We start from the raw sequence: 12948 nt of genomic DNA on the forward strand, positions 1-12948 counted from the left end.
AACATGGTACCATACACGCTTTATCCCAGTTCAGCCATCTGCCCATCCCCCTCTCCACCCATCCATCATATTTGGATGCATTTCAAAACAACTTGCAGACATCAGAACACAGAGTTCAATATTCACAGTCCTTTTTTTTTTTTTTATGTTTATTTTTATTTTATTTTATTTTTTTCAACATTTATTTATTTTTGGGACAGAGAGAGACAGAGCATGAACAGGGGAGGGGCAGAGAGAGAGGGAGACACAGAATCGGAAACAGGCTCCAGGCTCTGAGCCATCAACCCAGAGCCTGACGCGGGGCTCGAACCCACGGACCGCGAGACCGTGACCTGGCCGAAGTCGGACGCCCAACCGACTGCGCCACCCAGGTGCCCCTTTAATGTTTATTTTTGAGAGTGAGAGAGAGACAGCGAGAGCAGGGTAGGGACAGAGAGAGAGGGAGACACAGAATCCGAAACAGGCTCCAGGCCCTGAGCTGTCAGCACAGAGCCCGACGCGGGGCTCGAACTCACGGACTGCGAGATCATGACCTGAGCCGAAGCCGGATGCTTAACCGACTGAGCCACCCAGGTGCCCCTAGGATTACTTTTTTTTTTTTTAAATGTTTATTTATATTGAGAGGAAGAGTGTGCTTGAGCGAGGGAGGGGCAAAGAGAGAGGTAGAACGAGAAAGAGAGAGAGAATCCCAAACGCAGAGCCTGACAGGGGAGGGACTTGAACTCACAAACTGTTAGGTCAGGACCTGAGCTGAAATCAAGGACCAGATGCTTCACCGACTGAGCCACCCAGGTTCCCCGGTGAGGATCTGTTAAGACTAGTATAGAAACAACTGTTTAAGATGGGGAGTGTATCAGTTGTGTAAGTAAGGATGGGCAAGGTTATGCTGCAGAAACACAAACTCCCAAATCGCAGTGGCTCATTCATGGGTCGGCCGGAAGCTCTGCTCATCATAGCCACTGAGGAAGGGACCCGCGCTGAGGCTCCGCCCCTGAAACCACTTGGTGAGGAAAGGCGGAGGATAGCACCCCCCCCCCCCCCAGCCCTTAACTGCTTCTTTCCCAAAGCCATGGACTTCACATCTGTTGTGTTTCATTGGCTAAAGCGGGTTCCAGCCAAACTTCCAGGGGTATCGGGAGGTGCTAGTCTGCTGTGGGGCCGGAAGACGGACAACTGGAGCTGCTTGGAGACCAGCGCTAATGCCTCCACACCAGCCCTCCCAGGTTCTCCCAGGCATCCTCCTTGCCTGCAGGGGTCCTGCCACGGGCTACAGTAGCCAGCTGAGGAAGTATGGTGGCCTGGAGAAGGTGTCTTCCACTGCCCAGGAGCGTCGCTCACCCAAAGCCCCAGCACCTGAAATTCACCGCGACATTTGCATGGAGGCCACGCCCCGACAGGCCGCTCCAGCCAATGAGTGAGTGGGGTGGGGCTGGGGATGGCGTTCTCCGGGGGATCCGGGTGGAGAGAGCCAGAAAGCACTCAGGAGCTAGTCCTCCTGGATCAGGGCCCCACCCTATCCCCTCATTTAAACGTAATTAATTACCTCCTTAAAGGTCCCCTCTCCAAATGCAGCCACACTAAAGGTTAGGGCTTCAACAAATGAACTTTTGAGAGGACACAATTCAATCCGTCGCACCCACCGTGCCCCATTCCACCATATCCCTCCAAAAGATGATTTGAAAGGCAAAATCTTTTAAGCATTCCTTCTTATTTCTTCTGGTGGTTACTCTGTTTCTCTTTAACTGTGTCAGCTTTAGGTGTTTTTTTATCGACTTCCTGCTCCCTCCCCTCTTCCTTACTTTCAGGTTTGTCTTGTAACTTTACACACTATGACACATTCCCTGTGCCCTATTCTCTCAACCCGCACTGCCCATTAATTAGAATGTTCTGCAGGGATGGAAATGGACTCTCTCCTTGCTGTCCAGGAAGGCAGCCGCTGGGCCCATGTAGAGACACTGAGCACTTAAGCCCAGGTACTGGATTTTAATTTTTGGTTAATGTGAATTTATACGTAAATAGGCCATGTAGGGGTGCCTGGGTGGCTCCGTTGGTTAAGTGACTGACTCTAGATCTCAAGATTGTGAGTTCAAGGGTGCCTGGGTGGCTCGGTCATTTAAGATCTGACTTTAGCTCAGGATATGATCTCATGGTTCGTGAGTTTGAGCCCCGGATCAGGCTCTGTGCTGACAGCTTGGATCCTGGAGGCTGCCAAGGGCTCTGTGTCTCCCTCTCTCTCTGCCCCTCCCTTGCTCATGCTCTGTCTCAAAAATAAACATCAAAAAAATTTTTTTAATAAGAAAAAAAAAAAAGATTGTGAGTTCAAGCCCCATGCATTGGGCTCTGCACTGAGTGTGAAGTTAAAAAAATAAATAAGGGGCACCTGGATGGCTCACTTGAGTGTCCAACTGTTGATTTCAGCTCAGGTCATGATCCCAGAGTCCTGGGGATCAAGCCCTGTATGGGGCTCCAGGCTCAGCATGGAGTCTGCTTAAGATTCTCTCTCTCTTCCTCTGCCCCCCGACCCCACCACCGTTCACGGACTCTCTCTAAATAAATAAATAGGCCCATGTGCCCAGTGGCTGCCATGTGGGACGGCACAGCCCTAAATCCTACATACGGCACTGGACTTCCCAGCTCTTAAAGTGATCACAATTACCAATTTGCTTTCCTCTCCAGACTTCCCGCCTCCTGGCAACTTGTATTCATGGTCAGGCTTGGTAACTGTGTTTGCTACTGTAACAAATTATCACAAACTTAAGGGGCTTAAAAATAATGCAAATGTATCCTGTTATAGTCCTGAAAATCAGAAGTCTAAAATCAAGATGTTAAGCAGGGTCGTGTTCTTCCTGGAGGGTTCAGGGGAGAATTCATTTCTTTGCCTTCTCCAGCTTCTAGAATCCTCCTGCAGTGCTTGGCTCCTGGCCCCTTCCTTATGTCCCTCTGACCTCTTGCTCCTGTTGTCACATCTCCCACTATTAACTGGTCCTCCCGCCTCCCTCTTGTAAAAGCCTTTAATGGGCCCCTAATTCCTGGAACCCGAGAACGCTACGTTATATGGCAAAAGGAAATTTGCTGGTGGGATTAAGTAAGGGTCATGAGATGGGGAGACAATCCTGCATTATCTGGGTGGGCCTGATGTCATCACAGGGACCCTCAATGAATACGAGGCAGGAGGGGGGCACCTGGGTGGCTTAGCTGGTTAAGTATCTGACTGCGGCTCAGGTCATGATCTTGTGGTTTGTGAGTTCAAGTCCCCCAAAGGGCTTTCTGCTGTCAGCACGGAGGCTGCTCTGGATCCTTTGTACCCCTGCCTTTCTCTGCCCTTCCCCTGCTTGCACTCTCTTTTTCTCTCTCTCTCTCTCTCTCTCTCTCTCTCTCTGCCCCTCCCCAGCTATTTCTCTCTCTCAAAATAAATAGATTTACTTAAAAAAAAAAAAAAAAAGGGGAGGCAGGAGATCAGAGAGGTTAACTGGGAAGCAAAGTTTGGAGTGGTTCAAGGAAGAGGCCCCAAGCCAAGGGGAGCAGCTGGCTTTCAGGCCATGCTTCCCACCAAACCCCCAAATATTGAAAACAGGTGCATTTGGGGCACCTGGGTGGCTCAGTCAGTTGAGCGGCCGACTTCGGCTCAGGTCATGATCTTGCAGTTTGTGAATTCGAGCCCGGTGTTGGGCTCTGTGCTAACAGCTCAGAGCTTGGAGCCTGATTCGGATTCTGGGTGTGTGTGTGTCTCTCTCTCTCCGCCCCTCCCCCACTCACACTCTGTCTCCTTCAGAAAGAAAGAAAGAGGAAGGAAGGAAGGGAGGGAGAGAGAGAGAGAGAAAGGAAGGAAGGAAGGAAGGAAGGAAGGAAGGAAGGAAGGAAGGAAGGAAGGAAGGAAGGAAGAGAGAGAGAGAGAGAGAGAAGGAAGGAAGGAAGGAAGGAAGGAAGGAAAGAAAGAAAGAAAGAAAGAAAGAAAGAAAGAAAGAAAGAAAGAAAGAAAGAAAGAAAGAAAGAAAGAAAGAAAGAAAGAAAGAAAGAAAGAAAGAAAGAAAAGAAAGAAAACAGATGCATTGGGGCGCCTGGGAGCTCAGTTGGTTAACCATCCGACTTCGGCTCAGCGCATGATCTCACGGTTCCGTTCGTTGGTTCGAGTCCCGCATTGGGCTCACTGCTATCAGCACGAAGTCGGCTTGGGATCCTCTGTCCCCCTCTCTCCCTCCCTCTACCCTGCTCATGCTCTCTCTCTCTCAAAAATAAATAAACATTAAAAATTTTGGGGGCGCCTGGGTGGCTTCGTCGGTTGAGCGTCCAAACTCAGCTCAGGTCATGATCTCGGGTCTGTGAGTTCGAGCCCTGGGTTGGGCTCTTTGTTGACAGCTCGGAGCCTGGAGCCTGCTTCTGATTCTGTCTCCCTCTCTCTCTGCTCCTCCCCTGCTCATGCTCTGTCTCTGTCTCTCAAAAATAATGAATAAACACTAAAAAAATTTTTTTAAATAATAATAGCCAGTAAGAAATATGAAGGTAAAGCATGACTTCACATAGAATGGGGGTAAAGTGGGGTGAGAGAAAAACATTTTAATAGAGTTGAGTTACCCAATGGCTTATGAACTACGGAATGGTATAATAAGCTTTTCTTGCAAGATTATCACAGATCAGTGAATAAATAAAATTCATCTCCTACAAAAAGACAAAAAAAGTGAAAACATTAAGTTAACTGAAAGAAGCCAGACAGGGGCTCGTGGGTGGTTCGGTCAGTTAAACGTCCAACTTTGGCTCGGGTCATGATCTCGCGGTTCGTGGGTTCGAGCCCCGTGTCAGGCTCTGTGCTGACAGCTCAGAGCCTGGAACCTCCTTCAGATTCTGTGTCTCCCTCTGTCTGCCCCTTCGCCACTTGCACTCTGTCTCTTACATTGTCTCAAAAATAAATAAACATTAAACACAAATTTAATAAAAGAAGTTTATTTATATTAATTTAAAAAAAAAAGAGGAAGCCAGACACACAAGGTCCCCCCCCCGCCAACATGTCCAGAACAGGGGCTCTGTCGGAAGAGCCGGTGACTGTCGATCTCAGGGTCGTGAGTTCGAGCCCCACGATGGGTGTAGAGATTACTTAAAAATAAAATCTTCAAAAAAAAAAAAAAAGACCATTACAGTGAGGAGGCTGTTCTGACCTCAAGAGGTCTCTGCAAGTGTCTCCAGGTCAAACAGGAAAGGGCATTGCTTCTCTATGGTGAGCTGGGTTGGCAGTTGGGGAAGTTGGGTCAGAGAGAGGAAATAAGTCACCAGTGTGGTTTGACAGGAAATGTGTCCTTCTGTGGTCAGCGGATCTCAGGAGATGCTGGCAAAGGGACATGTCCCACATTTCCGAGCTCAGTTAGCACTTGGAGAACTGAGGTTCAAGGCCTGCGGGGGCCGGGGGAGAGTAGCCTAAGGTTTGGTCGAAGGGGAGACAGAGGGTAACGGTGAGCACCTGGTCAGAGGAAATGTTACAGTTGTGTCGCAGGACTTAGCAACCTGAATAAAATGCTTGGTTTGTGGGTCACATGACCTGCCTTGTGATCCCTCAACACACGCTCAAAAGTCCTGCCACAAAAGCTGATCCTTTGTCTCTGGTTCATTGTTGTGGCCACAGTGGTTGGAACGGGGCCTGACATCAGGTCAGCTCTTTTTTCTTTTTAAAGCTTATTTATTATTATTATTATTATTTTAAATGTGCATTTACTTTTGAGAAAGAGAGAGAGAGCGCGAGAGAGAGATAGGGAGGGCCAGAGAGAGAGGGAACGGAGGATCCGAAGCAGGCTCCAGGCTCTGTGCTGTCAGCAGAAAACCCGATGCAGAGCTCGAACTCACAAACCGTGAAATGACGACCTGAGCTGAAGTCAGACGCTCAGGCAACTGAGCCCCCGGGGAACCAAAGTTTATTCATTTTGAGAGAGAGTGCACTTGTGAGTGGGATGGGGAGGGGAAGGGAGGTGGGGGGGTGGGCAGAGAGCTAGGGAGAGACAGAAACCATGGGATCACGATTCGATCCGATCCCATGAACCATGAGATCATGACCTGAGTTGAGATCAAGAGTTGGACACAAAACCAACTGAGCCACCCAAGCACCCCCAGGTCAGCTGTTGATAAAAATATATTTAAAAATTGGGAGGGGGGCGCGGGGGGTGCCTGGGTGACTCAGTCAGTTGAGTGTCCAACTCTGGATTTTGGCTCAGGTCATGGTCTCATAGTTTGTGAGATTGAGCCCCACATCAGGTTCCACGCTGATGGTGCAGAGCCCGCTTGGGATTCTCTCTCTCCTTCTCTCTCTGCCCCTCCCCTGCTTGCTCTCTCTGTCTCTCTCTCTCTCTGCCTCTCTCTCTCAAAAGAAGTAAACTTTAAAAAATGTTTTTTAATTTATTGAGATGTAATTGACATAAAACATTGCGTAAGTTTAAGACACAACATGTTGCTTTGATGCTCACTGATTACATATATACATGTGTATATGTATACACACACACACACACACACACACACACACATATAGTATTTCAATAGGATTACCACTGTACCGTTAGCTAACACCTCCATCATGTCACATAATTTTCATTTCCTTTTCGTGGTGAGTAGGTATATATCCTGTAAAAGAACACCAATGCCCGCTTCCTGCCTCCCATCCGCAGATAGGGCTGCGTTGGTCTGGGATAAGGCTGGAGCGTTAACTTGTCTTTAAAGCTCCTGGACAGTTCGTGTATTAGAACCACTGATCAAATTACAAATGCAGAGGCAGCTGGCCAACATCACGATCTGTCTCTTTAAGGAGGATTTGTTTTCTCTGCCCTGACCCTTTCTGGCATTCATTTCTCTTTCCCTTCTCATCAGCCTAAACCATTTCACCAGCCAAGAATGTGAAAAATGTGTCTCCAATATTTTCAGTTCCACTTAATCCCATTTAATGCTTAGCATTCATTGCCAGCAGGCAGGCTGTTACAGCCCAGTTGAACTCCCTCCCAAGTTCAACCCCCTCCAGAGCTCCCAACTTGCCTCCCCCTCCATAAAATCTAAGCTCTTCTCACTGGGAGATAAAGATCAGGTCTCGTAGACAAGGTTCCAGAGGGTGATGGAGAGCTACGGATGGGTTTCAGCTAGAGACACATCACTAGCTGCTCATTTAAAACATCCTCTCTGGGATGCCTGGGTGGCTCAGTCAGTTAAATGTCAGACTCTTGATCTCGGCTCAGGCCATGATCTCATGGTCTGTGAGTTCAAGCCCTGCGTTGGGTTCTGTGTTGACAGAGCAGAGCCTGCTTGGGACTCTCTCTCTCTCTCTCTCTCTCTCTCTCTCTCTCTCTCTCTCTGCCCCTCCCCTGCTCAGTCCTTTCTCTCTTTCAAAATAAATACTTAAACATACGCTAAAGACATATATGTCAGTTCATGCTACCCCTCAGCTCAAAATCTCCCCAACTCCCATCACACTTAAAATTAAAGAGGAAGCCTTCACTGTGGCCCACGAGACACCAACAACCTGACTCTCCATCTGGCTTTGACTTCCTCTCCTCTCCTCTCCTCTCCTCTCCTCTCCTCTCCTCTCCTCTCCTCTCCTCTCCTCTCCTCCCCTCCCCTCCCCTCCCCTCCCCTCCCCTCCCCTCCCCTCCCCTCCCCTCTCCTCTCCTCTCCTCTCCTCTCCTCTCCTCTCCTCTCCCCTTGTTCATTTTGCTCCAACCACGCAGGGCCCCCTGGCTATTCTTCCAGCACGTCAAGCACTCCAGCCTCAGGGCCTTTGCACTTGCTATCTATCCCCTGTGCTTGGAGTACTCCTCCTCCTCCTCACCTCATCGATAACTCTTTGTCACTCATATTGCCACTCATATGTCACATCCTCAACACTCAGAAGCTTAAAATAATAAACACGTATTATTGCGTTTAGTTTCTGTATATCAGGAAGTACCCACAGGAGCAGCTTAGCTGGGTAGGTTCTGGCTTGGGATTTCTCATGAGGTTCTGGTCAGGGCTGTGGTCCCCCAAGGGCTTGACGGGAACTGGAGAACCTTCCAAGGAAATTCGCTCATGTGGCCGGCAAGCAGGTGCTGGCTACTGGCCTCTTCACCAGGCTGTTTGTATGTCCTCACGATGCGGCAGCTGGCTTCCCACAGAGAAAGGTGGAAGTGACAATGTCTTTTATGACCCAGCCTTGGAAGTCACACTCTGTCACTTCCACAGTATTCCACTGGCCACACAGAGCACTCCTGAGCTGGGGCGGGGGTGGGGGTAGGGGTAGCATGATGTGATGTATGTCTTTAGAATATGGGATGAGACAACACAAACTGTGATGGCTGAGGTCATCTTAGAAGCTCGCTGCCATATGCTCTTGTCATTCTGTACCTCACCACCTAGATTTATATTCTGGATGGATTTACCTTCCTGAAAATATATTAATCCTTCCTCGGTCTCCCTTTCCCAGTGCTGCCATGTCCATAGGGGCTGGGACACATCATTTTCTGTCTTGTTCACTGCTATATCCTCAGGGTCTTAAGCAGAACTTGGTACATCGTAGATAATAAATATTTGCTGAACTACTAAGTGGAGAATATACCCTGAGGGCGTTCTGGAGACCAGTAAGTGGGCTGGTTTCAGCTGTCCAGGTGAAAGATAGCAAGGGTTTGAAGTAGGAAAGAAATGGAGAGAAATTGATAGCTATTGGCAGGATCTCCTGTCCTCTTGCAAGTTTCTTATCTCTCCCTGCTACAACCCAGCCTTCACAGGGAGGTGGAAGTGTTCTTAACAGATCAGTTGAACATCATATGTCCCCTGCATAAATCCTCTATGGCTTTCTACTGCACAGTGTCAGGAGTTACAGGTGACCCAGGAACTGAAGGGGGTAACCTTGGAAGGTCCTCTTGCTCTGGTTGCGGTTAAGGTGGTCAGAGAGCTGCTTTTGTGGATTCAAACGATCTCTACACATTGTAGGGCATCTTAGAAAATATAATTGTGACGGCTGCCCAAGAAAGGAAAGGAAACCATCTCGTGATGGTAAATGATTGTTTATGTTCAGTGTCCTACACTCAGTGTAATTTTTCTGGGCCCCAGATTCTTTCTGCAAGGCTCTGATCATGGTTTATCTGGTCCATGCCTAGTCAGAGTTCAGGTTTCAACTAGGCTGGGTTAGGTGTCCTCTCTGGGCTCCTCCAGTCTCCTGGGCTTTCCCTAGAATGTACTTACTTAGCATGTTTATTGCTTATTTTCTGCCTATATCTCTAGAACGGAAGCTCCATGAGAGCGAGGAGCTTTCCAATCCATGAACATGGTATATATCTCCATTTATTTAGATCTTTAATGTACCTCAACAGTATTTTGTAGTTTTCAGTGTAGAAATCTCGCATGTGTTTTGTTAAAATACTTCCGAAGGTATTTTGGGGTTTGATACTATTGTAAACGAACTTAAAAAAAAAACATATTAGGGGCGCCTGGGTGGCGCAGTCGGTTAAGCGTCCGACTTCAGCCAGGTCACGATCTCGCGGTCCGTGAGTTCGAGCCCCGCGTCAGGCTCTGGGCTGATGGCTCGGAGCCTGGAGCCTGTTTCCGATTCTGTGTCTCCCTCTCTGTCTGCCCCTCCCCCGTTCATGCTCTGTCTCTCTCTGTCCCAAAAATAAAAAAAATAAAAATAAATAAAAAAAACTTTGAAAAAAAAATATTAAAAAAAATTTTTTTTATTTATTTATTTTTTTAAATTTTTTTTCAACATTTTTTAAATTTATTTTTGGGACAGAGAGAGACAGAGCATGAACGGGGGAGGGGCAGAGAGAGAGGGAGACACAGAATCGGAAACAGGCTCCAGGCTCCGAGCCATCAGCCCAGAGCCTGACGCGGGGCTCGAACTCACGGACCGCGAGATCGTGACCTGGCTGAAGTCGGACGCCCAACCGACTGCGCCACCCAGGCGCCCCTAAAAAAAAATTTTTTTTAAGTAGGCTCTGCACCCAACGTCGGGCTTGAACTCACGACCCCGAGATTAAGAGTTGCAGGCTCTACCAACTAAGCCATTCAGGCAGGGGGCCCCAGGAACTTATTGTTAGTATCATTTTGCAACTGTTTCCTGCTAGTATATAAACATAAAATTGATTTTTGTATATTGATCCTGTACCCTGAAATCTTGCTAAATTCACTTATTAGTTTTAGTAGTTATTTTGATTTTTTGGAATTTTCCACATAAGCAATCACATGTGCAAATATCAACAGTTTCAATTCTTCTATCTTATGTCGATGCCCTTCTGTCTATTTATTTTGCCTATTGCACTAGTGAGGACCTCCCATACAATGTTGATTAGAAATGGGGAGAATGAGGGGCGCCTGGGTGGCGCAGTCGGTTAAGCGTCCGACTTCAGCCAGGTCACGATCTCGCGGTCCGTGAGTTCGAGCCCCGCGTCAGGCTCTGGGCTGATGGCTCGGAGCCTGGAGCCTGTTTCAGATTCTGTGTCTCCCTCTCTCTCTGCCCCTGCCCCGTTCATGCTTTGTCTCTCTCTGTCCCAAAAATAAATAAAAAACGTTGAAAAAAAAAATTAAAAAAAAAATAAAAAAAAAAAGAAATGGGGAGAATGAAAGTCCTGGCTTCGTTTCCAATTTTAGGGGAAAAGCAGTCAATATTTCATCACTAACAATGGTGCTGGTTGTGAGTTTTTTGTAGATGTCTTTGATCAGATGGAGAAAGTTCAGGGCAGAGAATGTTGTCTGTTTTCGTTTTTGTTTTTTAAGGTTATTTGTTTTTTGAGAGAGAGAGCACGAGTTGGATAGAGGGAGAGGGAGAGATCATTTCAAGCACGCTCTGCACGGTCAATGCAGAGAGCCAGATGCGGGCCTCAAACCCATCAACTGTGAGATCATGACCTGAGCCAAAATCAAGAGTTGGACAGTCCACTGACTGAGCCACCCCGGTGACCCCCCCCCTTTTCCCCCTTTTTTGACAGATTTTAAGTAATCTCTCCACTCGAGGTGGGGCTCAAATTCGCAATGATGAGATCAAGAGTTACGTGCTCCCCTGATTGAGCCAGCCAGGTGCCCCAAATTTTGTCTGTTTTGTTTACTGATTTGTACCAAATGTGTAGCATAACTGTCAGGGAGTGAGTGCTGAGTAAATAATTGATGAATGAATGAAAGATCAAATGAGTATAAGCTGCATGGCACTGGGGCTAGTAATGTAGCATTGGACTTATCTAATTAGCTATGTGATTTAATATAAGGTAACCGCTCTATCTCCTTTCTCTGTAAAATGCGTATAATAATGGTATATATCACAGAGGATTATGTTGAGGATTTAATCAGAGTTAGTGCTCAGTAAACACCAGCTTTTATTACCTCAGTTTTCTGAGCCTCATTTTATTCCTTCTATAAAAGAGGGAATATTCCAATTCTTTTTTTTAAACTTTTAAAAATATTTATTTATTATTGAGAGACAGAGAGGCACGTAACGTGAGCAGGGGAGGGGTAGAGAGAGGGGGAGACACAGAATCCGAAGCGGGCTCCAGGCTGTCAGCACAGAGCCCGACGCGGGGCTCGAACTCACAAGCTGCGAGACCATGACCTGAGCCAAAGTCGGTCGCTTAACCAACTGAGCCACCCAGGCGCCCCTCTGCTTCTTTTTAAGATTTTAGTTTATTTATTTTTTAAAGTTTATTTTAAGAGAGAGAATCTCAAGCAGACTCCACAGCTCGATGTGGAGCTCGAACCCACGAACCATGAGATCATGACATGCTCGGGAGGATGCTTAAAAGTGTCTCAGCCATCCAGGTACTCCTTAAGATATTATCTTTTAATGTATCTTTTAAAAAATATTTATTTACTTATTTTGAGAGAGAGAGAGAGAGAGAGAGAGAGAGAGAGATCGTGGGAGGGGCAGAGAGAGAGGAAGAGAGAGAGAATCCCAAGCAGGCTCTGCACGGTCAGTGCAGAGCCCAACTCGGGGCTCGAACCCACAAACTGTGAGATCATGACCTGAGCCAAAATGAAGAGTCCACGGCTTATCCGACTGAACTCCCAGGCGCCCCGAGATTTTATTTTTAAGTAATCTCTACACCTAACATGGGGCTCGAACCCACAGCCCCGAGATCAAGAGTCCTACACTCCACTGACTGAGTCAGCCAGGTGCCCCTATTCTAATTCTTAACTCCTAGGGTTACAATGAGAATTAAATAACATTACGCACAGACTATGCCTAGCACAATTCTTGGCACAAAGTCATTGATAAATGTTTGCTATTATTATTTACCAAGTTCCCTACTTATACTGGGTTGAGGGCATAGGAGATACATCAATCAAGGACCCAGTCCACTGAAAGCTGTGAAGCCTGTTGGCAGACACAGATCAGTATAGAGATCATTACCACACAGTGTAGTAAGGGGGGCCATAAAGCCATGTGTGGACCCAGAGGCAGAAGCTGGCTGCTGAGATTTGCCAGTGGGATCATGTCTGTCCAGACTCAGACCTAAGTTTAGACCTAAAAGGAAACAACAATGGTTTATATCAAGGAAAATTGGAAACACCCTACAGATGGGGATCACCTGTGGTACCAACCTGTAATGCATCAGTATGAACCATTAAACTCCATGCTGTGGAACAGAAGAGGGGGATGGTTGCCTGGGGCATGGGGTTACTTTCCATTAGATCCTTCTGTATGTTTTGTTTCTTGTACCATGTCCAAAATAAATTAATTTTTATTTATTTATATTTTTAAGATTTTTTTTAATGTTTATTTATTTTTGAGAGAGAGAGCGCAAGCGGAGGAGAGGCAGAGAAAGAGGGAGACACAGAACTCAAAGCAAGCTCCAGGCTCTGAGCTGCCAGCACAGAGCCCGTTGGGGCTCAAACTCACTAACGGGGAGATCATGACCTGAGCCCAAGTCGGAAGCCCAACTTCCGACTGAGCCACCCAGGCACCCCTATTTTTGTTTCTAAAGTTTATTTTAAGAGAGACAGAGACAGCAGGAGCAGGGGAGC

The sequence above is a fragment of the Neofelis nebulosa genome, chromosome 17 (genome assembly GCF_028018385.1).
Source record: "Neofelis nebulosa isolate mNeoNeb1 chromosome 17, mNeoNeb1.pri, whole genome shotgun sequence".
NCBI lineage: Eukaryota > Metazoa > Chordata > Mammalia > Carnivora > Felidae > Neofelis > Neofelis nebulosa.